The sequence below is a fragment of the Neofelis nebulosa genome, chromosome 5 (assembly GCF_028018385.1).
Source record: "Neofelis nebulosa isolate mNeoNeb1 chromosome 5, mNeoNeb1.pri, whole genome shotgun sequence".
NCBI lineage: Eukaryota > Metazoa > Chordata > Mammalia > Carnivora > Felidae > Neofelis > Neofelis nebulosa.
The window spans coordinates 120,612,271-120,636,735 of NC_080786.1; the positions used below are offsets into that span (position 1 = coordinate 120,612,271).

General features: G+C 36.8%; 1 long non-coding RNA gene across 1 annotated transcript in view; it reads right to left on the reverse strand.

The window, feature by feature from the left end:
• LOC131512686 (uncharacterized) overlaps positions 1 to 22,772 on the reverse strand; it is a 274,159-nt gene extending 251,387 nt beyond the window's left edge. Inside the window, exon 1 of the long non-coding RNA XR_009262248.1 lies at positions 22,493 to 22,772. This is a non-coding gene — a long non-coding RNA (uncharacterized LOC131512686). The remainder of the gene's footprint in view (positions 1 to 22,492) is intronic.
• Between the last annotated feature and the right edge of the window lie 1,693 nt (positions 22,773 to 24,465).

Consider the following 24,465-nt stretch of genomic DNA (forward strand, 5'->3'; position numbering starts at 1 on the left):
TAAATTAGGGGCGCCTGGGTGGTGCAGTCGGTTGGGCGTCCGACTTCAGCCAGGTCACGATCTCGCGGTCTGTGAGTTCGAGCCCCGCGTCAGGCTCTGGGCTGATGGCTCGGAGTCTGGAGCCTGTTTCCGATTCTGTGTCTCCCTCTCTCTCTGCCCCTCCCCCGTTCATGCTCCGTCTCTCTCTGTCCCAAAAATAAAAAAAAATAAAAAAAAAAGTTGAAAAAAAAAAGATGGGATAAATTAAGGGTGCCTGGGTGGCTCAGTCGGTTAAGTGTCCAACTTTGGCTCAGGTCACAATTTCACGGTTTGTGGGTTTGAGCCCCACATCTGGCTCAGAGCTTGGCTCAGATGGCTCAGAGCTTGGAACCTGCTTCAGATTCTGTGTCTCTCTCTCTCTCTGCCCCCCCCCCCCACTCATTCATTCTCTGTCTCAAAAATAAATAAACATTAAAAACTTTTTAATTTAAAAATGGGATGAATTAATCCAAGTTCTCCAGAGAAAGAGAATCAAGTCTGTGTGTGTGTGTGTGTGTGTGTGTGTGTGTGTGTGTACATATACATGTGTGTATGTATACACAAATTTATTATAAGGAATTGGCTCATGTGATTATGGAGGAGGCTAGGAAGTCCAAGATCTGTAGGCAGCAAGCTGGAGATACAGGAGAGGGGATGGTACATGTTCTAGTCCAAAATCTGCCAGGCTCAAGACTCAATAAGAACCAATATTTCAGTTCAAACGTCAACACCACAGTAATGTCTTAGCTCATTTAGTCAAGCAAGATAAGTTACCTCTTACTTAGCCTTTTTGTTGTATTCAGATCTTCTACTGATAGGAGGAGGCCCACCCACATTAGGGACGGCAATCTGTTTAAAACATTTTTTTTAATGTTGATTTATTTTTGAGAGAGACAGAGCACAAGCGGGGGAGGGGAAAAGAGAGAGGGAAACACAAAATCACAAGCAGGCTCCAGGCTCCAAGCTGTCAGCACTGAGCCCGATGTAAGGCTCGAACGTGTGAACTGTGAGATCATGACCTGAGCTAAAGTCAGAAGCTCAACCTACTGAGCCACCCAGACTCCCCTAGGGGGCAATCTGTTTTATTCAGTCTACCAATTTCAAATGTTAATCTCATCCAGAAATTCCCTCACACACATCCAGAACAGTGTTGGGCAAAATGTCTGAGCACCCTGTGGCCCAGTCAAGTTCACACATAAAATTAACAACCACATAGGCAAAATGGGAGTTGATCATTAAAAGAATTATCAATCTTCGATCACAATATTTTCATGTAAAATTCAGAAAAGTAAATTTTGGTTCTACTCAATGAAAGATCATCTTTTAGTCATCCTGTGCCTACTCCCGTCATGAATACATCACAGTACTGCAGCTGTTACATATACGATTGTATCATCCACAGATTTGTGAATCCCTTAAAGCAGAGCCTGTATGTATCATTCTTGAGTGTCCAACACAAAACCTAGAACTTGTTATGCATTCAATAAATATTTGTAGAATGAATTAGATGGCCGATATAATCTACAATTTAGTAACTCATATTCTGTATCATTTTAGAGTTGTCACAGCACATTTACATGGTTTATCTCATCAGAGCATTATGATCCCAATTCCATCAATGAAAAAATAAAGTTCACAGATAATATTGACACATAACTAGAAGTTAGCAACACAAGCACTTGAAGAAACCAGAGTTCCTAAACCCAATCTAAATAGCACAGCAAAAGTAAGGAAATTATTAGGAAATGATGAAACAAACAAACAAAATGACAAACTGGTCACCTTTTTAGAAGTTAATATAATTACAGGTACTGTTTAAGACTATAAAAAATTGGGGGGAGTTCAACATATATTACCTTGTTTAATAGTTTCAGTAACCTAATGAGAGGAATTATTATCACTATTTTATCAAGGCAGAAACTGACACATTTAGAAGCTGCACAAGATTATGTAGGAAGTAGTCAGTAGAACTAAGTTTTCCACTGAGATCTGGCTAATCCCTAAAGTCTATGCTACTAACTACTGTTTAACACCATTATTTACTATTTAAAACACTCCCACAAAGTGTGTGCAACAACATTTTACAGGTAAAAAATGGAGCTCAAGAAGGTTAAATTACTTATCCAGTCCACAAAGACAATTAGCAGAGCACAGATACTTAAGTCAAGTCCAAAACCTGTTCTCTTTTTCCATTGATCTCAGCCTCCACTGCATTGCAAGCACTTTGATGTATGAGACACTCACTGGACCTGCACTCACATGCACATACTTTAACAGAAAAAGTTACAGAAATACAGCTATTGGATTCTGAATTTATTTTTAATTTGGGGCCATTAAAGAAACCAAAATTTCCCTGTGAGCTGCATATTAACCCCCCAAAAAACAAAAGCCCAACTTTTCTTAACATGGGTGATATACTGCTCAGAGTGACTAAAATTAACAACTCAGGAAACCACAGATGCTGGCGAGGATGTGGAGAAACGGGAACCCTGTTGCACTGTTGGTGGGAATGCAAACTGGTGCAGCCACTCTGGAAAAGTGTGGAGGTTCCTCAAAAAATTAAAAATAGATCTACCCTATGACCCAGCAATAGCACTGCTAGGAATTTACCCAAGGGATACAGGAGTGCTGATGCATAGGGGCACTTGTACCCCAATATTTATAGCAGCACTTTCAACAATAGCCCAATTATGGAAAGAACCTAAATGTCCATCAACTGATGAATGGATAAAGAAATTGTGGTTTATATACACAATGGAATACTACTTGGCAATGAGAAAGAATGAAATATGACCTTTTGTAGCAACGTGAATGGAAATGGAAGGTATTATCCTGAGTGAAATAAGTCAGTCAGAGAAGGACAGATAACATATGTTTTCACTCATATGTGGATCTTGAGACACTTAACAGAAGACCATGGGGGAAGAGAAGGGTGGAAAATAATTACCAACAGAGAGGGAGGCAAACCCATAAGAGACTCTTAAATATAGAGAACAAACTGAGGGTTGATGGGGGGGTGGGTGAGGGGAAAATGGGTGATGGGCATTGAGGAGGGAACTTGGGATGAGCACTGGGTGTTGTATGTAAGTAATGAACCACAGGAATCTACCCCCAAAACTAAGAGCACATTTTATACACTATATGTTAGACAATTTGACAATAAATTATATATACAAAAAAAAATAGATGATATAAATGTAACACTTAGAAAGATGAGTAAACAAGGAAATAATATGACAATAAATGAAGAAAGGATCTGTACCATGAATAGTGTATACATACTTTATCTATAATTTTTGGCAAACACTTCCACCAAGTTCTCAAAGAGGATATTATTATAATCACAATGGCACATTCCAGTAGTGGCTTTTTTTTAATAGATGGAAAGATAGAAAGTTTAAGACAAATACATAGACATGGAAATACAGGTATATGTAATTCACATGTATGTGAGGTAGCTCTTTGGCATTCTCCATATAGTTTTTTTTTTTTTTTTCTATAGGGAGATTTTAGTTTAACCCTTTCCTGTTGTTATAATAATGCTAGGGGTACCTGGGTGGCTGAGTCAGTTAAGCGTCTAACTCTTGATTTCATCTCGGGTCATGATCTCACCATTTGTGAGTTCAAGCCCTACACAGAGCTCAGCACTGACAGTGTGAAGACTGCTTGCAATTCTCTTTCTCTCCCCCCACCCCTCTGCCCCTCTCTGCTCCCTCTCTCTCTCTCAAAATAAATAAACTTAAAAAAAAATAACCCTAATTTAAAGAACCCCACCAGAATTTCCTAGGAACCAATTTGGTAGAATGGAACTAAATAGACATTTGAATGCAAGGATCTGGTTAGTCAGGTGAACTATATGGTAATTGTTTTGTATTCCTTCAAATTGTAAGGTGCTAAATAGATTAAATTAATCCACCACTTTAAGGAATTTATGGTGTATTGAGTAATAAACTATGACATTTTGCCTAATAGCCAAAGTAGTTTGGGAAGGAAAGTCTGAGTTCAAGTTCATACCCATTGCCCTTGAAGATGCCCACGTTGGGGTGCTCCTCAAGCTGTTTTAAGATAAAAGACACCTTGGGGCTCCTGGGAAGTTCCGTCGGTTAAGCACCCAAATTCAGTTCAGGTCATGATCTCATGGTTTGTGGGTTCATCAGGCTCTATGCTGACAGCTCAGAACCCGGAGCCCGCTTTGGATTCTGTGTTTCCCTCTCTCTCTGCCCTTCCCCTTCTCATGCTTGTCTCTCTCTCTCTTTCAGAAATAAACTTCAAAAACAAACATTAATATTAAAAAAAAAAAAGATAAAAGAGATCTCATGAGGTAAATGCAGTCCAGAGATATAAATATTTGGAAGTCGGGTCATCAAATTAAATATCCAAGTTTTAAGAATGATTGCATTTTTACAAGGAATAGAATAAAAATGATAGCAAATCCAAAATACTGGAGTGTTCCTGTCGTCTATGTTAGAAAGAAGGAATGGGGACAAACGAGATGCAGTTCCAAGAGAAGACAGAGAAGTCCCACTACTACCATAAAAGACTCAGGAAGGAAAACGTTAGGAAGAAATGTTGCAGACGCTGAAATATATTGGAAAAAAGGCTGGAAGAAGAGGTGACCTATAGAAAAAGTGGATTTGATTAATACGGGATTTTTGGTAACCTTTTTCAAAGCAACCTCAATACTGGGTGGGACATAAGCAAGAAGAAGTTATAAAGCGAAAACGGCTGATAAGGATAAGATATTGGTAGTGCAAAATTTAATGAGCATATGATCATGACTTTAAAATGCACATTTTAGCTCAGTATATTGGAAACATAGACTGAAATTCTGCATTTTTAAAAGTTTGTAGGTAATACCAATGCAACTGGCCCATGTACTAAAGTAGCAAGATTATAAAGTACGTAAGCTGATTTCCTTTCTATTCTATTCTATTCTATTCTATTCTATTCTATTCTATTCTATTCTATTCTATTCTATTTTATGTATGCTTATAATTCAAGGGATTCAGGGGATAGAAGGAAGATGGTACTCTTTAAGCTCAATTGAAAAAGGTCAAGCTAATTGGAAATGAAAAAGAATGCAAGAATGCATTTTTGGTAAACTTTCCTCTTTAGTACAGAAACTATACTCAATTATCATGTGTTTTTACAGGTGCAGTTTGGAAAAAATTAACCAAAAATATTCGGTAATAGTATTGTACTAGTAGATAATAGGTTTTGCTTGTTCAACCCTGATATAGAGGGTTCACAAAAAGGATATGCTTTTACTTTGATTTAGTAAAGCAGCATTCTGAAAAGCAGTTGAAGCTTTTAGAGATACAAAAGCAATGTGCTTATATATACCTATCTTCCAAAATTCAGATTTCATTTTTCTACTCCATTCAAAGATGTTCTTTCCCCCCTCTTATATAAAGCATGTACAGGTTACAAAACAGTATTGGAAAAAGAGATAAAGAAGTAAGTAAACCTTATATTATGTATAATAATTGTGATATTTGAATAAAGTTTCAGTATTTTTGTTTCTCATTCATCACACAAATATGAAGCAACAGATATTAATTAGCAATTTGTTAGAAACCACATCATGTTTCACAGTGTACTGTTTCCTCAGTTGGAGGCACTTTCAGGTAGAGAACTAAATCTCTAACGAGAGCATTACTTTCTAGTTCTGATAAAGAAAAACAAAAGTAATAAAAGATTTACATTCAATAGAGTGCTCAGTTAAACAGAGTACATATAAGTGAGTTCAAAGATGACACAAAATTAAACATGCTTTTGCGTATTTTTATCTATTTATTTTTAAACACCTGGATGCTAGCCAAGAACATCTGAAGAATTCATGCCAAATTAATTATTTCCCTGGAGGGGAATACATAAATAAGTTGACAAAACCAATGTTTATAAATATTGATTGTCTGAATATGTTTCCTATATTAACTCCGGGTAAGGTATCAACATGAATATAAGTTCTTCATGAACCAATCCTGGAAGAGAGATACCTGCATCTGAATCATGAACTAGGAAATAATAGCATACACCTGCTAGGAATGTGGATTAATTTCCATTAGACACATTACAGATGGGATCAGATAGAAAGAAGACAGCAAGGCCATACTCACAGCTGCCCTCCCAGAGAAAGCAGAACTACAGGGAGAGAGCAGAGGGAAAAGAGCAGGCTAGGTGCAGATGTGAAATGACAACCACTAGTTGGCACTGAGAAAGTTTTCCAAAGCCACTTTCCTGGGGACCACAGGGCAAAAACAGTCTCAGCAAACTGAAAGCTAGAAGGTGGCAGGCAAATTTCCTGGAGGTCAACTTGCATGTACAATCCACCACCAAAAAAATAAGAATTAAAAAAATAACAGAGAAGAGAGTATGATAACCACCTCATTAAAAGCTCTTTACCTAAAATATATCTATCTTAATATATGAATGACACATTTACATTAGACACAGATTAATTATATACTATGTACAAGCAACTCAACATGCAACATTATCAGTAAAAGCTTCTAAAAATGCTTTGGGCAAGGCACCGTAATTTTCCTATTTCACAGATAAAGAAACTGAGAATCAGTGAGATTAAATTACCTAAGGACACATTGTGAGAAATTAGCAAATCCAGGATCTAAATGTAAAAAAATCTGGTTCCCAAATCCTGTGTTTAACATTTTATATGGTTTCACAAGTAACAAATGATATGCAAAATAAAGCAATAAGAAGTCACTGTCAACTTAAAAACTAATGCTGATATTGGTCATTGACAGAGGTATACACAGAAACTCTCAGGGCTAATGGGAACGTAAGTTGCTATAACTTTCATGAATATTTTAAAATTATCAACAGTCAATTCCTCTGAGACAAGTCTACTTCTAAGAATTTATTCAAATGAAATAAGAATAAATGGACTTAAAAATTTCACTAAAATTATTTATCACAACATTCTTTAAAATAACAAAAACTGAAGGTCTCAAAAAAAGGATCATAGTAAAATAAATCACAGTATATCCAGGAGAACATGATATAACATTGAAAGATATACTGAGCATTGCAAATGGGTGGGGAGACATGCTTCACGGTAATATAAGGCAAAGATATTTATATCGTTAAAAAAAAACAGAATGCACATATACAGACATGCAGTTTTTTTTTTATGCTATTTCTATTTTTAGTTTTTTGGGGAACCTCCATACTCTTTTCCACAGTGGCTGCATCAATTTACATTCCCACCAACGGTGCACAAGGCATCTGCACCCTTTTCTGTGCACCCTCTTAAAGACTTGTTATTTCTTGTTTTTTTTCCTTCTATATCAAGTTTTTATTTAAATTCCAGTTCATTAACATCCAGTGTAATATTAGTTTCAGATGTAGAATTTAGTGATTCATCACTCACAAATAACACCCAGTGCTCTTCACAAGTGGCCTCCTTAATGCCCATCACCCATTTATCCCATCTCCCCACCAACCTCCCCTCCAGTGACCCTCTGTGTTTAAATTAAATTGTCTGTATTTAAGAGTCTCTTATGGTTTGCCTCTCTCTCTGTTTTTATCTTATTTTTCCATCCCTTCCCCTATGTTCATCTTTTGTGTTTCTTAAATTCCATGTATGAGTGAAATCAGATGATATTTATTTTTCTATGACTTATTTTGCTTCGCATAATACACTCTAGTTCCATCCACAAGGTTGCAAATGGCATGATTTCATTCTTTTTGATTGCCAAGTACTATTCCATTGCATACACACACACACACACACACACACACACACACACACACACACCACATCTTTATCCATTCATCAGTTGAAGGACATTTGGGCTCTTTCCATAATTTGGCTACTATTGATAGCACTGCTATTAAACACTGGGGTGCATGTGCCCCTTCAAATAAGCACTTTTGTATCCTTTGGATTAATGCTGGGTAGTGCAATTGCTGGGTCATAGGGTAGTTCTATTTTTAACTTTTTGAGAAACCTCCATAATTTTTCCAGAGTGGCTGCACCAATCTGCATTCTCACCAGTAGTGCAAAAGTATTCCCCTTTCTCTGTATCCTCACCAACATCTGTTGTTTCCTGAGTTGTTCATTTTAGCCATTCTGACAGTTGTGAGGTGGTATCTCATTGTGGTTTTGATTTGTATTTCCCTGATGATGAGTGATGGTGAGCATCTTTTCATGTGTCTGGTAGCCATCTGGAGGTCTTCTTTGGAAAAGTGTCTTTAACCCACTTCTTCACTGGATTGTTTGTTTTTTGGGGTGTTGAGTCCACCAAACATTTAAAGAAGAGTTAATACCTATTCTTTTGAAGATGTTCGTAAAATAGAAATGGATGGAAAACTTCCAAACTCATTCTATGAGGCCAGCATTACCTTGTTTCCAAAACCAGACAAAAACACCACTCACATGGAAAATTACAAACCAATCTCCCTGATGAACATGGATGCAAAAATTCTCAAGAAGATACTAGCAAACCAAATCCAACAATACATTAAAAGAATTATTCACCATGATCAAGCAGGATTTATTCCTGGGCTGCAGGGGTGGTTCAATATGCACAAATCAATCAACATGATACATCGCGTTACTAAAGAAAAGCATAAAAACCACACGATCCTCTCAATAGATGCAGAAAAATCATTTGAAAAAAATACAGCATCCTTTCTTGACAAAAACTCTCAAGAAAGTAGGGATAGAAAGAACATACCTCAATATCATAAAAGCCATATATGAAAGACCCACAGCTAATATCATCCTCAGTGGGGTACAACTGAGAGCTTTCCCCCTAAAGTATGGAACACAACAGGATGTCCACTCTCACCACTGTTGTTCAACAAAGTGTTAAAAGTCCTAGCCTCAGCAATCAGACAACAAGACAAAATAAAAGACATCCAAATCACCAAGGAAGAAGTCAAATTTTTACTCTTCGCTGATGACATGATACTCTATGTGGAAAACCTGAAGGCTCCACCAAAAAAACTGCTAGAACTGATAAATGAATTCAGCAAAGTCACAGGATATAAAATCAACATGCAGAAATCAGTTGTATTTCCATACACCAATAATGAAGCAGCAGAAAGAGAAAGCAAGAAATCAATCCCATTTACACTGGCACCAAAAACCATAAAAAGCCTAGCAATAAACTAACCAAAGAGGTAAAAGACCTATACGCTGAAAACTATAGAAAGCTTATGGAAGAATCTGAAGAAGATACAAAGAAATTGAAAAACATTCCATTCTCATGGATCGGAAGACCAAACATTGTTAAAATGTCAATAGTACCCAAGCAAACTACACATTCAATGCAATTCCTATCAAAATAACACCGGCCTTCTTCACAGAACTAGAACAAACAATGCTAAAATTTGTACGGAACCAAAAAAGATCCTGAATAGCCAAAGCAATCCTGAAAAAGAAAACTGAAGCTGGAGGCATCACAATTCCGGAGTTCTAGATGTATTATAAAGCTGTAATCATCAAGACAGTATGGTACTGGCACAGAAACAGACACATAGATCAATGGAACAGAACAGAAAACACAGAAATGGACCCAAAAATGTAGGGCCAACTAATCTTCAACAAAGCAGGAAAGAATATCCAATGGAAAAAAGACAGTTCTCTTCCATAAATGGGGTTGGGAAAACTGGACAGCGACATGAAGAATGAACCTGGACCACTTTATTACACTGTACACAAAAATAAACTCAAAATGGATGAAAGACCTAACTGTAAGAGAAGGAACCATCAAAATCATAGAGGAGAAAACAGGCAACAACCTTTGACCTCATACGCAGCAACTTCTTACTAGACAGGTCTCTGGAGGCAAGGGAAACAAAAGCAGATATGCAGTTTAAAAAAGAATTTTGTGGTCACTTCTTTATGCCAAATTGGAGAGGATTAGTTTAATTCATATCAATGGAGTAGTTTAAGTCTATTTCCATTTCAGAGACTCCAAGAGAGTAAGAAGTAAAACCGGAACTTTAGACTCTCTTTTCTGAAGAACTGGATGTGAACTTGAGATGTGAACCCAGATAGTCTTACAGACTGAGCTCTTATTAAACATAACCTTATATTTGTAGTTAAAACCTACTCTTCCAGGGGATAACATGTGCTATTCACTGTTCTAAGTATTCCACAAACACCTGATTGATTAATGTTGCTAGGAACTGTATGCAGTAAGAACAGTATGACACATCTTTATATGCAGATGTGAAGTAGCAGGCCACAGAGCTGATAAGGGACAGAACCAAGGCTTTCAACCTAAGTCTGACACCATAACTACACTTAACCATGATGTTAAGATGTGTTTATATTCTTTGTGTTCCCTCCACCTTCTCCACAGCCCCAATGGCTTCATCCCATCACTTACTTTATTTCTATCCTGACATTCCTGGATTTTATTGTCTTGTATTATGTAAATATCACCACTATGTATAATTTTGTTTCTTCCACTGTTACCTTAATTGTCATAATTGTGGTTGCTTAATTGGTATTTACAAACATTTTAAAATTCACTTATTTTATCAAGTTTCCCAGTTCACTTCTTTGCTGAAGCTTGCCCTATAAATTGGCTTGCCAAGTGAAATAAGTCAGTCAAAGAATGACAGATATCATGTGCTTTCATTCATATGAGGATCTTGAGAAACTTAACAGAAGACCATGGGGGAAAGGAAGGGGAAAAAATAGTTACAAACAGAGAGGGAGGAAGGCAAACCATAAGAGACTCCTAAATACAAAGAACAAACTGAGGGTGGATGGGGGGAGGGGAGCAGGGAAAATGGGTGATGGGCATCTAGGAGGGTACTTGGGATGAGCACTGGGGGGTTGTGTGTAAGCAATGAACCACAGGAATCTACCCCCAAAACCAAGAGCACACTTTACCCACTGTAAGTTAGCCAATTTGACAATAAATTATATTTAACAAATAAAATAAATTGGCTTACTAAGGGCCATGTTTCCTAAATTTTTAGTTTTCTGTTGCCTTCATGCTTGAGTAAGATTTCAGCTCAATCTAAAATTCTTGAATTGCCCTTTACTTCCCTGATGATTTTGAAACAATACTTCTTCATTTTCTAATTGTCATGTTGTTACAAAAGGGTTCTGAGGCCAGCCTTATTCCAACTTACAGACAAATTGAATTTTCTGAGTGACATAAAAATGATTTTTCTTGATATACATTTATGTTAATTGATCTGCATATTCTTTCTTTCTAAACACAACTTGTAGTTTCAGTATGTAGCTTCAAGTTTTCATTTATTTTATGCAAGTTTTCTTAAATTATCTCTCTGGAAAATATTTGTTTTCTGCTTTCATTTATCCCATTCTACTTATTTTGTTTTCTTTATAAGGGTCAACAATAAGGCATACATTAAATCATCTTTTTTCTATTATACGTACTTATTACTTTCTTTCAAAACCTTTTTCTTTTTTTACAACTTTTCTCTTATATTTCACTTGGCTTAATTTTCTTAATTATCTCCTTTACCTACCCATTTTTCAGAGAATACATTTCCCTGTATCTACTTCCCATGCAACCTCTATTTCTGTGATATTTTTCTCCTTTATATGTAAATATATATTAATTTTGCCACATACTTTTTTCAATTCTTTGCATTGTCTCACTTTTTCTTAAGTCCTGTGTCTCCCTATGTTATCAATACAATGACAAAATGTGTACACCAAATTTCACCTGCTTTTATGCTATAATCTCTAGCATGTTTCTAGTATGTTCACAAATATCTTTTGCATGCTAAGTCCATTTTCATATTTTATTTTCAGTTACTTTCACCTAAGGCCCATTACACTGCTTTTTATTTCTTCTTATGAATCTGAAAACCTTTTCCCAGACAAGCTCCTTGTAAAAGTTTACAATAAACAAGAATGTGGAATGGTGAATTAGGGTGATGGCAGATTAAAACCCAGGGACATTCAACTTAAGCCACTGTCATTTTCTCATGAGCATCTCCAGGGTGCCCTTACACAACTCTGGTATATCCAGAAGTTTCATCATTGGTCTGCTGGGTATGTTTGGACCTATTCAATCGCAAGGAAATACACACACACGTACACACACACTCAACTGGATTAAGGAATCATCTGAATTCCTCTTATTTAGGGTCTGAAAATTCCAAGGTAGGGCTGACCAGCACACAGGAGCCAGAATATCAAAGAGAGTTATCAGAACTTGGATGGAGTTGGAGTAAGGTAGGGAAGCAGAAGGATGTCCCTTCTAGAAAGACTCCATCTCTGCTGTTTTTCTATAATGTCTCATTTACTTATGTTCCATATTTTGCCTCCAAGTAAATCAAAGAAGCTATGCTCACACTTCAAGGGGGATGCAAGAAAGTTAATTATGCTTTGAGTTTTATCCTAGGCCCCAAACACCTGATAACACCTAAGAGACAGATCCCCAAAACATTCCAGGACATTAGCTTCAAACCAACCGCAGTTGACACTGGCATCAATACCCCTACCTTTAGTAATTTACAGAATAACACCTATTGTTTATCTGACACTCACCTTTAATTGTGTCCTACCCTGGATTCCTGAAGGAACACATACCCTAGATCTTTTTCCAATATAAACCCCTAGTCCCAAGCAACAACAAGACTCAGTCTCTTTTCTTTTCTGCATCTCCCAGGCACTCCATCTGCTACTGTCATCTACACTATCCTGTAAACTCTGTTTCTACTTCCTCCAGCTCGTGTTTGATATCTATCCGGCATGAAGCCCAAGACCCTCTTGGCTGGTCCCATGAGATCCCCTCTCTGGGTCCTGGGACCAAGCCTGCCTGCAACAAGCAGTCTCTCAGCAATATTTCCTTCTGGACTCCTCCTTCTATTTCCAGGAGTTCTAGGCTTTAATGCTCCTCTTACCAAATTTGGCAGAAAATGCATTAACTATCCAATATCTATTTTCTCTTTCTCTTTTACTAATGGAAGCACATTCAGAGCTGCAATGTGTCCAGTTGAGCACTATTTGTGTTCCCAGATTGTGATAGTGAGAAGTGACCATACGAGCCATTTCTTAAAATGAAATGGAAAATTTCTATTGGATGTGATCCAGGAATGATACTATTTTCCTGGAGTAACTGAATAGATTGAGTTGACCCAGATCTTAGCTCTTTGCCCTTCCCCCTTCTTTCTGCCTAGAGATGGAGCAAACATTTTGTGACAAAAAGAGCCACATAATGGGGTGAACAGAGAATGGAGCTGAAGAGAGCCTAGGTTCCTAATATCCTGTAATGACTGTGCTTGCACTCAACTTCTTTTCTCTTATGCTCTAGTAATCACAAAAGAAAAATAAACTTTAAGAAACTATAGTTGAATATCTGGTATAGGGAAATAATAAATCCCAAGTGATACAAGAAACTCACAAGATAAAAAAGGGAAAGTGTTTTACTTCCTAGCTTTCACTTCCAAAATTTCTGAAATTCAATCTTATTTATTTATTCCGTTGAGTGACAGGTCATTCCTAAACAAATAACAATGTCTAGGGGCGTGGGGAGATGCCAGGCTTTTATTCTCAACTCTAAAGTCAAGGATGGAATTAGCTTTACCTGGACCACAGAGACTACAAATGAAACCACACACACACACACACACACACACACACACGCATGCATACACACACCCCGAAGTGTCCTTTTGAGGAGAAAAATGAATGTATTCTAGACAGCCAAAACCATTCTCCCAGGGTGAGGGAGGGAGAGAAGGTATATGTGTGTGTGTGAAATGATTAAGTTTTTACTTAACTTCAGCTGACAAATATTGGCAGCAGCAAGGCTGTTTGCAACCCATAGTTTCTCCTCTAATTTGTCACACTAAAAGCTAGCTTTTGCAGTGATGGAATGTCTGCATGATTTCTAGCTTCTCCTCTAACATAAGCATTGTCAATCAAAATTCAGGAGATTTCTACGACGAGCTTCTACGCTGTGATATGTTTGTTCAAAATAAGTTGGTTTTCACTCCTCAGTTTTTGTGCCTTGTGGTTTAGAAAATCTACTTGCCTGGTGAATCTGGCCAAAGTCTGAGATGTTCTTTCAATATATTTGTTCATGTATTGATGCTGCAGGCACTGGGGCTTCCCAAGTCTGGTTAAAATCAAGTTTGTTGTTTGTTTTGTTTTTTTGTTATTATTATTTTTACCAGCTCTATTTAGGAGATGACAAGAAATCTTTACTCCATCATCTTAAACTAAAAGTATACCATATGCCACTTATATTCTCAAATATGAATTCACTAGTTGGAGATATATATATATATATATATATATATATATATATATATATATTTGCATGTATATATACATATATATGTATATATGCACAGACATATATGTACATTTCAGATTTCTAGATTTCAGATTTATCCTTAATAGAAAAGTACAAATTTCTAACATACGGTTTTTATCATGCCAACTCTATCTTCAAATCATCAAAAGCCATTTTATCAAAAGATAAAATCCAATATTTTTACCTTGGAATGCATATACTTATCAAAGTAAATTCAACTGCACAGTGTATCTGGCTATGCTCTGTGCTTTTTCAAGTTTATGAGTGTGCACAAGTTCTACTTAAAATGTTCTATCTAAAATGTTTACTCTAGCTAAAATCTTCTCTTGGTCTATCAACAATGTGTATATATTTATAGGCCAATACCATGGAAAAGCTTCCTCCATTGACTTGCAGTCAGATATTATCATTTTGAATTTCTATGGTATTGCAACATTTGCCATAGCCTTCTCCATATTTTATTTATTTAAATAATGTGTGTTTTATGTTGAAGTGTCTTACTCTCCCTTATAGATATGTGTATCTTTAAGGGGGATATCTTTCTATGACTCATGAATGTTTGCATGATGGCTCCTAATCTGGTAGGTCTTCAGAGACTATTTTGATCATACTTTTAAAATTAAATTAAAATAAAAACAGTCATATTAAACAACTTCCTCTTTTGTGCAAGGAAAAAAAAGAATCAATGTAATCATTCCAAGTTTCTATTTACACAGCCTAAATAAAATTGACAGAACAACTATGAATTAATGTTGATCACATTAACTTGAATAAGTAGGTTGATGTTGATGAGAAATAGAAAGCAAACAAATAAACAAAAGTACACTATAAGAATTCTGTTTGATATGACCTTCCAGATGATCTGGAACTTTTAATCAGCAGTGATCACCTCTTGGAAATATGAAGGTACAGCACATATACCTGCATGAGAGAGATCATTTTTGAGCTAATGTCTCCCCAATCTACAATTCCCCTAGATGTCTTTTCTAAGTTCCTGTTCTGCATTCTATATGTTGTCTAAAGATACAAACATAAAATGTCCACTGCCCTATGAAACTCATATCAAAAAGAATTTACTATCTTTCCTCATTTGACAGTTTTTTCCTTTTAAATATTCTATCTACCTTCCATTTTTAGCAAATGTTCTGGATATCTAATGCTGCACACAAAACCATAAAACTTAGTGGTGTAAAATAATTATTTTGCTCACAGATCTGGTGTCTGGGCTGGCACCTCAGCAGGACTAACTTGTTTCTGCTCCACTCTGAATCAGCTGGGACAGCTTGAAGCCTGTAGTCTGTAATCATTCAAAATCTCATCTACTCACTTGACAGTGTCTGGGATGCAAAGCCTCGGCTAGGAAGCTTTGACTGAGCACCAGAATGGCTAAGGACTCCTTGGATATCTCTCTTTATTTCTATGTGATTTTGCAACATAGCAGCTTCAAGGTAGTTGGCCTTATTACATGGATTCTCAGGCTCCAAAGCATGTGTCTCAAGAGATATCCAAGGGGAAGTTGTATCTTCAATATGACTTCGACTTGGAATTTACCTAGTATGGCTTCTGTCACACTCTGTAGGTGGGAGCAGTCATAAGCCCCCTTCCAGATTTAAAAGGAGGGGCCACAGATACCATTTGTCTGTGAAAGTAAGTGTGATGTCTGACTGGAAATATTGTGGTGGCCATGGCTGGAAAACACAATTTGTTATAACAAATTTATTTTCCTTTTGGAAACTGGCTGAAAAATGTAGTTACTTATAGTATGACAATATCCTATATTATTAATTGTCCTTCAAGAAGGATTAATCTTTGAGAATAAATAAATAAATATGTTTGGCTATCAATGTTCCTCTGCTAATAATTGCTGCACTTGTTTTCAAAATTTTTACTTGTACTTCTGCTTCTTTTTACTTCTTTTTAAAACTTATTATTTAGTCTTACTATTTTAGAGTACAGAAAGGGCAAGTCATCCTGTAATATACATCTATCTCATTGACATACATAATGTAACATATTTTTCATATTTTCTTCAGATCTTTTCTTGCCTGTCTTTCTGTCTTGCTTTCACCTCTGTCCTCCAACTCTTTCATTAAAACGTTATACATAAAAGAAAATCTTTCTGGATTATTTTCCCTAGTACCATTATCCCTTTCTCTTTTATATATATATATATATATATATATATATATATATATATATATATACACTTTTCTCTTTAACATATATATATATATATTCTCTTTAATATATATATATACTTTTCTCTTTTATATATATACTTTTAATATATATATATATATGTGTATATATATATATAATATATACATATATATATATAGGATCAAGCCCATATATATATATGGGCTTGATCTCACAACCTTGGGAACATGACCTGAGCCAAAATCAAGAACTGGATGCTTAACTGACTGAGCTACTCAAACACTCCTAAAACTCATTTTTGAATATGGTATGATGAATGAAAGTTGTATTTTTCCATATACATAAAAATTATCCCAGTATGATTTATCATATTCTTTACCCTGTCACTAATAGTTAAATCAGCTTAAAAAGTGAATTACTGGGAACTTATGAAGATAAAAAGCTTCTGCACAGCAAAGGAAACAACCAACAAAACTAAAAGGCAACCAACGGAATGGGAAAAGATATTTGCAAATGACACATCGGACAAAGGGCTAGTATCCAAAATCTATAAAGAGCTCATCAAACTCCACACCCGAAAAACAAATAACCCAGTGAAGAAATGGGCAGAAAACATGAATAGACACTTCTCTAAAGAAGACATCCGGATGGCCAACAGGCACATGAAAAGATGTTCAACGTCGCTCCTCATCAGGGAAATACAAATCAAAACCACACTCAGATACCACCTCACGCCAGTCAGAGTGGCCAAAATGAAGAAATCAGGAGACTATAGATGCTGGAGAGGATGTGGAGAGACGGGAACCCTCTTGCACTGTTGGTGGGAATGCAAATTGGTGCAGCCGCTCTGGAAAGCAGTGTGGAGGTTCCTCAGAAAATTAAAAATAGACCTACCCTATGACCCAGCAATAGCACTGCTAGGAATTTATCCAAGGGATACAGGAGTACTGATGCATAGGGGCACTTGTACCCCAATGTTTATAGCAGCACTCTCAACAATAGCCAAATTATGGAAAGAGCCTAAATGTCCATCAACTGATGAATGGATAAAGAAATTGTGGTTTATATACACAATGGAATACTACGTGGCAATGAGAAAAAATGAAATATGGCCTTTTGTAGCAACGTGGATGGAACTGGAGAGTGTGATGCTAAGTGAAATAAGCCATACAGAGAAAGACAGATACCATATGGTTTCACTCTTATGTGGATCCTGAGAAACGTAACAGAAACCCATGGGGGAGGGGAAGGGAAAAAGAAAAAAAAAAGAGGTTAGAGTGGGAGAGAGCCAAAGCATAAGAGACTGTTAAAAACTGAGAACAAACTGAGGGTTGATGGGGGGTGGGAGGGAGGGCAGGGTGGGTGATGGGTATTGAGGAGGGCACCTTTTGGGATGAGCACTGGGTGTTGTATGGAAACCAATTTGACAGTAAATTTCATATATTAAAAAATAAAAAATAAAAAAATAAAAAATAAAAAATAAATAAATAAATAAATCAGCTTATTTGAGATGCAATTTATGTATCTATAATAAAGTTTAACAATTCTGCATGCACAATTTAAAAGTATTGACAAACACATGCAATAATTAACAAAAATGTGTAAATGGATATACAAGATAAAAAGATACAGATTGTGACATATAAAACATAAAACATTCAGTGGGGGAGAGCAAAAATATAGACCTGTAGAATGTGTTCAAATTTAAATTATTATCAATTTAATATAGACTGTTAAACATACAAGCCTTCTGCAAACCTTTTGCATAAGCCTCATAGTAACCACAAGGGAAAAACCAAGAATAGGTACACAAAAGAAAGCATACCAATACAGAAAAGCATCAAAACAAAAAGGAAGGGAGCAAGAGAAGAATAAAGGAACACAGGAATTACAAAACAGCCAGAAAACAATTAATACAATGACAAAAGCAACTTAACATACCTGTCAATAATTACTAGAACATAACTAGACTAAATTCTCCAGTCAAAAGACATAGAGTGGATGAATGGTAAAACCCAAGACCCATCTTTATGCTGCCTATAAAAGACTTCCATCAAACGTAAGGACACACAGAGATTGAACATACAGGGATGGAAAAAGATGTTCCCTGCACATGGAAATCAAAAGAAAGTTTGGGGTAGCTATACTTACACCATACAAAACAGACTTTAAGATAAATACTATAATAAGAGACGAAGAAGGTCATTATATAATAATAAAGGGGTAAATATACTAAGATATAACATTTGTAAATGTTAATTCACTTACCATAGGAATACCTAAATATATAAAGCAAATATTAATAGACCTACAGAGAGAAACAGACGGCAATACAATAACAATAGGGGATGTTAATACTCCACTTTCATCAATGGATAGATCAGACAGAAAATCAATAAAGAAATACTGGCCTTAAGTGACCCATTAGACCAGATGGACTTAGATTTCACCAGAACATTCCATCCAAGATAATAGAATACAAATTCTTCTCAAGTGCACATGGACCATCCTCCAGGACAAATCACATTTTAGGCAACAAAACAAGTATTAATTAAATTAGGAAGGTTGAAATTATATCAAATATCTCTTCTGACCACAGTGGTAAGAAGCTAGAAATTAATTATAAAAAGAAAAGTGAAAAAGTCACAAATATGTGGAGATTAGACATGCTACTGAACACTCAATGGGTCACAGAAGATATCAAAAGAGAAATCACAAAATATCTTGGGACAAATGAAAATGGAAATACAACATACCAAAACTCAGGAGATATAACAAAAGCAATTCCTAAGAAGGAAGTTCATACTGATAAAAGCTTACATAAAGAAATAAAGATTTCAAGTAAACAATCTAACCTAATACCTCAAGGAACTAGAAAAGAAAAAACAAGTCCTAAGATTAGTAGAAGAAAAGAAATAGCAAAGGTCAGAGTGGAAATAAATGAAATAGAGACTAAAATGACAATAGAAGATATCGATACAATTAGCTAGAATTACCAAGAAAAAAAAAAGAAGACTCAAAATCAGAAATGAAAGAAAGAAGTTACAACTGATAGGAGAGAAATACAAAGGCTGATAAGAGACTATTAACTAATCCTTCTCAACCTCTTCCAAAACAATAGAAGAGGAGGAAACATTTCCAAACTCATCTCACAAAATTAGCATTATTGTGATACCAAAACCAGACAAAAACACTGTAAGTAAAGAAAATTACAGGCCAGTATCCATAATTAACATAGATGCAAATACCTCAACCAAATATTTGTAAGCCAAACTCAACAATACATTAAATAATCCACATACCATGATCAAGTAGGTTTTATTCCAGGGAAGCATAGATGGTTCAACATATGTAAATCAATCAGTGTTATATACCACATTAACAAATGAAACAAAAGTCACATGATCATCTCAATTGATGCAAAATAAGCATTTGACAACATCCAACACCCAGTTATGATAAAAACTCTTAATAAAGTGGGGACTGAGGGACTGTACCTCAACCCAATCAGCTAACATCATAGTCAAAGGTCAGCTTATCTTCTAAGATGGGAAACCAGACAAGGATGCAGACTCTTGCCACTTTTATTCAATGTAACATTGCTTTAGATGTCCTACCCAAAACAATTAGGCAAGAAAAGGATATAAAAGGCATCCAAATTGGAAAGAAACTAGTATAACTGTCACTGTTTGCAGATAACATATTTTATATGGAAAACCCTGAAGACTTCATAAAAAAAAACACTTCAGAAGTAATAAATGAATTCAGTAAAATCACAGGATACAAAATTAATGTACAAAAATCTGCTATATCTCTATCCACTAAAAATATACTATCAGAAAGAGAAATAAAGAAAGTTCCATTTACAATTGGCTCAAAAAGAATAAAATGTCTAGGAATAAATTTAACCAAGGAAGTGAAAGACCTAATAATTACACTGATAATTATAATGTCTCTCATGACAAAAGAAATTGAAGAGGACACAAATAAATGTAAAGATATGCTGTGCTCATGGATTAGAAGAATTAATATTGTTAAAAATGTCAGTACTACCCAAAGCAATCTACGGAATTTTTTTTTTCCCAATAGATCACAGCTATAAGTCAATACAAGTCATTTTAAGATGCAAAACCAAGCAGTAGAAACTAAAGAAAATGCAGCCTAAAGCAGAAGTCAGCAGACTCTAAGTTATATCTGTCCCTTTGTCTAATCTGGCCATATCCATTTGTTTATTCTCTATGATTGCTTTTGAACAGGATTTATATCAGTTCAGCCACTGACAAGGAGATTATATGGCCCACACAGTGGAAAATATTTACTTTCCACCCCTTCCAGAAAAAGTTTTGATCCCTGTTCTTAGAGTAGCATGAAAATTAACTGATATAAAGTTAAACACTAAAACAATTACATATGTGTATATACAGATACAGATATATTCCTAAATACCAAAATAAATTAAAAATAGAGTACAACCGAGACCCATTGTAAGAAATATTTTCTGATTGGCTTTAAGCAAAACTTAAATCTGTGTTGCACTCAAAAGAGACACGAGACGATATAAAGAGACTAAAATAAAAGGATGGATAATGATTTATCAGGCAAATAAAGACAATAAGAAAGCAAAAGCTTCAATCTTTATATCACTCATGTAGGTCTCCGGCCAAAATGCATTATACAAGAAAAATAAGGACACTTTATAACACTAAAGGCCACAAATCATGACAATATAATATAACCTACACACCAAATCTCTATCTTTATCTATACAACAAAAAATACAGCAACCATTTGGCTTTTGCCTTTGATAGAGTTTATTTTAGAAATGAGTACTTGAGTTAGGTCAGACCAAGACGTCTTGTCAGAATGTGAAAACTGAAAATTGGTGGAGTCCAAAATTTCTTTTACTTCAGTTTATTAGATTTTCAAATAAGCAATGTAAAGAATACATGCTGACCCCATGTTTTATGTTCTTTTACAACATGGTCAGTCAGGTGCAGCAACAAGAGGAGACAGAGGAGAGGCTCAAAACAAAAGTTTATTATACTTACAGGTCCTATTAACAGTAGGGACGGGTGGTCAGGAGAAAGAAGATAGGAGCCAAAGGAAAACATTAGACCAGAGCCTTCATTGGGGTTTTCAAGAAAAAGGCAAGGCAGAAGGGGTTAAACAGTTTCAAATTGGCTAACGTGAATAATTCCACTGAGTTTTGGGCTTTGGTGTGGTCTCTTGCCTGGTTCCTGGGCTTGGGTGATTAAGGTAGAAGGATTTTATCTCCTGAGGGGCTAAGCAGAGTAGGTATGGCTCTGGGCTAGTTAGTTTTCATATCCTGGGTGGGCCCTTTGATATCACCAAGAACTGGTTGGCCTCTTCTAAGCCCATCACTTCCAAGCCAGAAAGATTTTTTAAGAGGTCAAAACACTGTAATATACAATTTTTTTTATATACATAATACACTCCATTAGCATAAACCAAGAGGGAGTCACAGCGGTTGGAATATAAATGCTCCTCTGTTCTCCCAACTTTCACAAGAAGCCGAGAGAAGTCCAGAACTTTGCACTCTCCTAAAAAACCTCCCACCGTCTCTACATCTTAACCATCAAAATTTCTTAACCACAAAGATTCAAAGGGCACTGGGTCTTCTTCATCTTCCTAATTACCATCCACAAGTGATGACTGTTTTCTCTCACAGCTCTCCTAGAACCAGGCTGCGAGACAGAGCTGGTAACCCCCATCTTTCACATTGCTGCTTCAAGATCATTCCACCATATTCCCTAATTCTGTTTTGCATTTTATCTCCTAGGATGACAATACCTCTCCCTATTCCTCTTACCTACTCACCCCTGTGATATACCAGCCACATCCAGTGATATTATTACCACACTTCAAGATCCCTCTTTCATGCATTCGCTTTCTTCTCTGCCCAGCTTATAGTCCCTACTTCCTCATTACCGTCACTTTAAAGCACCTATCTTTTAATTTCCTAATTCCTTCATGGTTTCACCTTTCTCACTTGCCAAAAAACCAACCTCAGGTCAAGGAGGAGGGCGGCGCGCAAGCGCGGGGCTGCTGCTCAGCCGCTCAGCGGCAGGGGTCTCTTGGCGGTGGACCGCCCGCGCCCCGGGAAGCCCGGGTCACCCCCTGTCGGGGCCCTAGAGGACCGGCCGGCACGCAGCCCTCACCCGGCGACGGCCGGCCCTCCCGCGCACTCTGGCCGCGTTCGGGAGGCAGCAGCGGAAGGCGGCGCGCCGACCCGAGCTCACTCGGCTGACTTCTGTGGTCTCCGTGCACGGAGCTCGTCCACGTCCGACCGCCCCCTCCAGGCTACTCTACGAGCCCCGGGAACTTCCGGGTCTGCGTCTGGCCCCTAGCTTTGCTCCCGACCCCCAAGTCGGACCCGACGGAATGCGGGGTCCTCGGGACAGGGCTCCCGGGCCGCTCAGAGTGCCCAATGCCTCGGCGTCCACACTTCCTCTCCCCACGCCTCTAAAATCGTGTATACATTGGTTTTTAAATGACATAATAATTTTTTAAAAGTCAAAAACAAATCTCATTTAACTGTAACCCTAAATGCCTAACCGTTTTTTGTTTTGTTTTGTTTTGTTTTGTTTTTTTAGAAAACTACACGTTAGCAGTCTGGTCTCTGTTCAAGGACGGACAACTAACTCCAGTGAGACCTTTTGTTTGGCGATTGTTAACATTTCCCTAGCCTTTTATTCTAGTCCATTCACTTCCCTACTCTACCAGAGGACAATTTTATAACTCACCCTTTCTCCTTCAAATACCTCCCCCACTCCTTTTCTCACTTTTACTTAACCACTCTGCTTTCTGCTTTCCATTTTCCTTAAAAGAAAAAAAATAAATAAATAAAAACAAAAAACAGAACAGAACAACTTTCCGTGTAAAGCTAAATTCTTCAAAGGTGCACCAGCTTCAAACTTTAACTCCTCCATCTTTTGCCAAAATGTTCCCTCCGTCTCCGGAATCACCATTTTTTCCCCCTAATTTTTCTCTTGGATACTTCTCATCAATATAAAAACACTTTTTAAAAAAATTTACATTCAAATAAAAGTTCATAATAAATACGGCGTTAACACCACTTTCCATTCAGCTAGCATCCATATCTCTGTCCCTCTATTAGCATACTTCACTAAAGAGTTTTCATAACCATTTTACATAATTCTCCCTAAAACCAATCTTTTATGGGTTGAGTTGTGTCCCCTTCCCCAAAAGATACGTTGAAGTCCTAACCTACAGCCCCTTATTTGGAAATAAAGCCTTTAAAGATATAATTAGTTAAGGTGTGGTCACACTGGGGTCAGATGGGACATTAATCCATTATAACTAAAATTCCCATAAGAAAACACAGGGGTAGGCGAGCCTGGGTGGCTCTGTTGGTTAAGCATCCAACTCTTGACTTAGGCTCAGGTCATAATCTCAGGGTCCATGAGATTGAGCCCTGTATTGGGCTCTGCACTGACAGTGGGGAGCCGGCTTGCAATTCTCACTCTCCCTCTCTTTCTGCCCCTCCTCTACACCTGTGTGTTCTCTCTCTCTCTCTCTCTCTCTCTCTCTCTCTCTCTCTCTCTCTCTCCTCTCTCTCTCTCAAAAACAGATAAATAAATTTTTAAAAAAGAAAGAAAAGAAAACACAGGTTTACCCAGGGAGAATGCCATATGATAGCATAGGCATATGATTAAGCTAATGTAGATCCAAGTCAAGGAACACAAAAGATGTCAACTGCTACCAGAAGTAGGGAAGAGATAAAGAAGGCTTATATCGTAAAGGAGCATGGCCCTTACATTTGATTTCAGACTTCTATCCTCCAAAATTGTGAGATAATAAACTTCTGGGTTTTTTAAACCACCCAGTTTGTGGCACTTTTTTTTTTTAAATTTTTTTTTAACATTTATTTATTTTTGAGACAGAGAGAAACAGAGCATGAATGGGGGAGGGGCAGAGAGCAAGGGAGACACAGAATCGGAAGCAAGCTCCAGGCTCC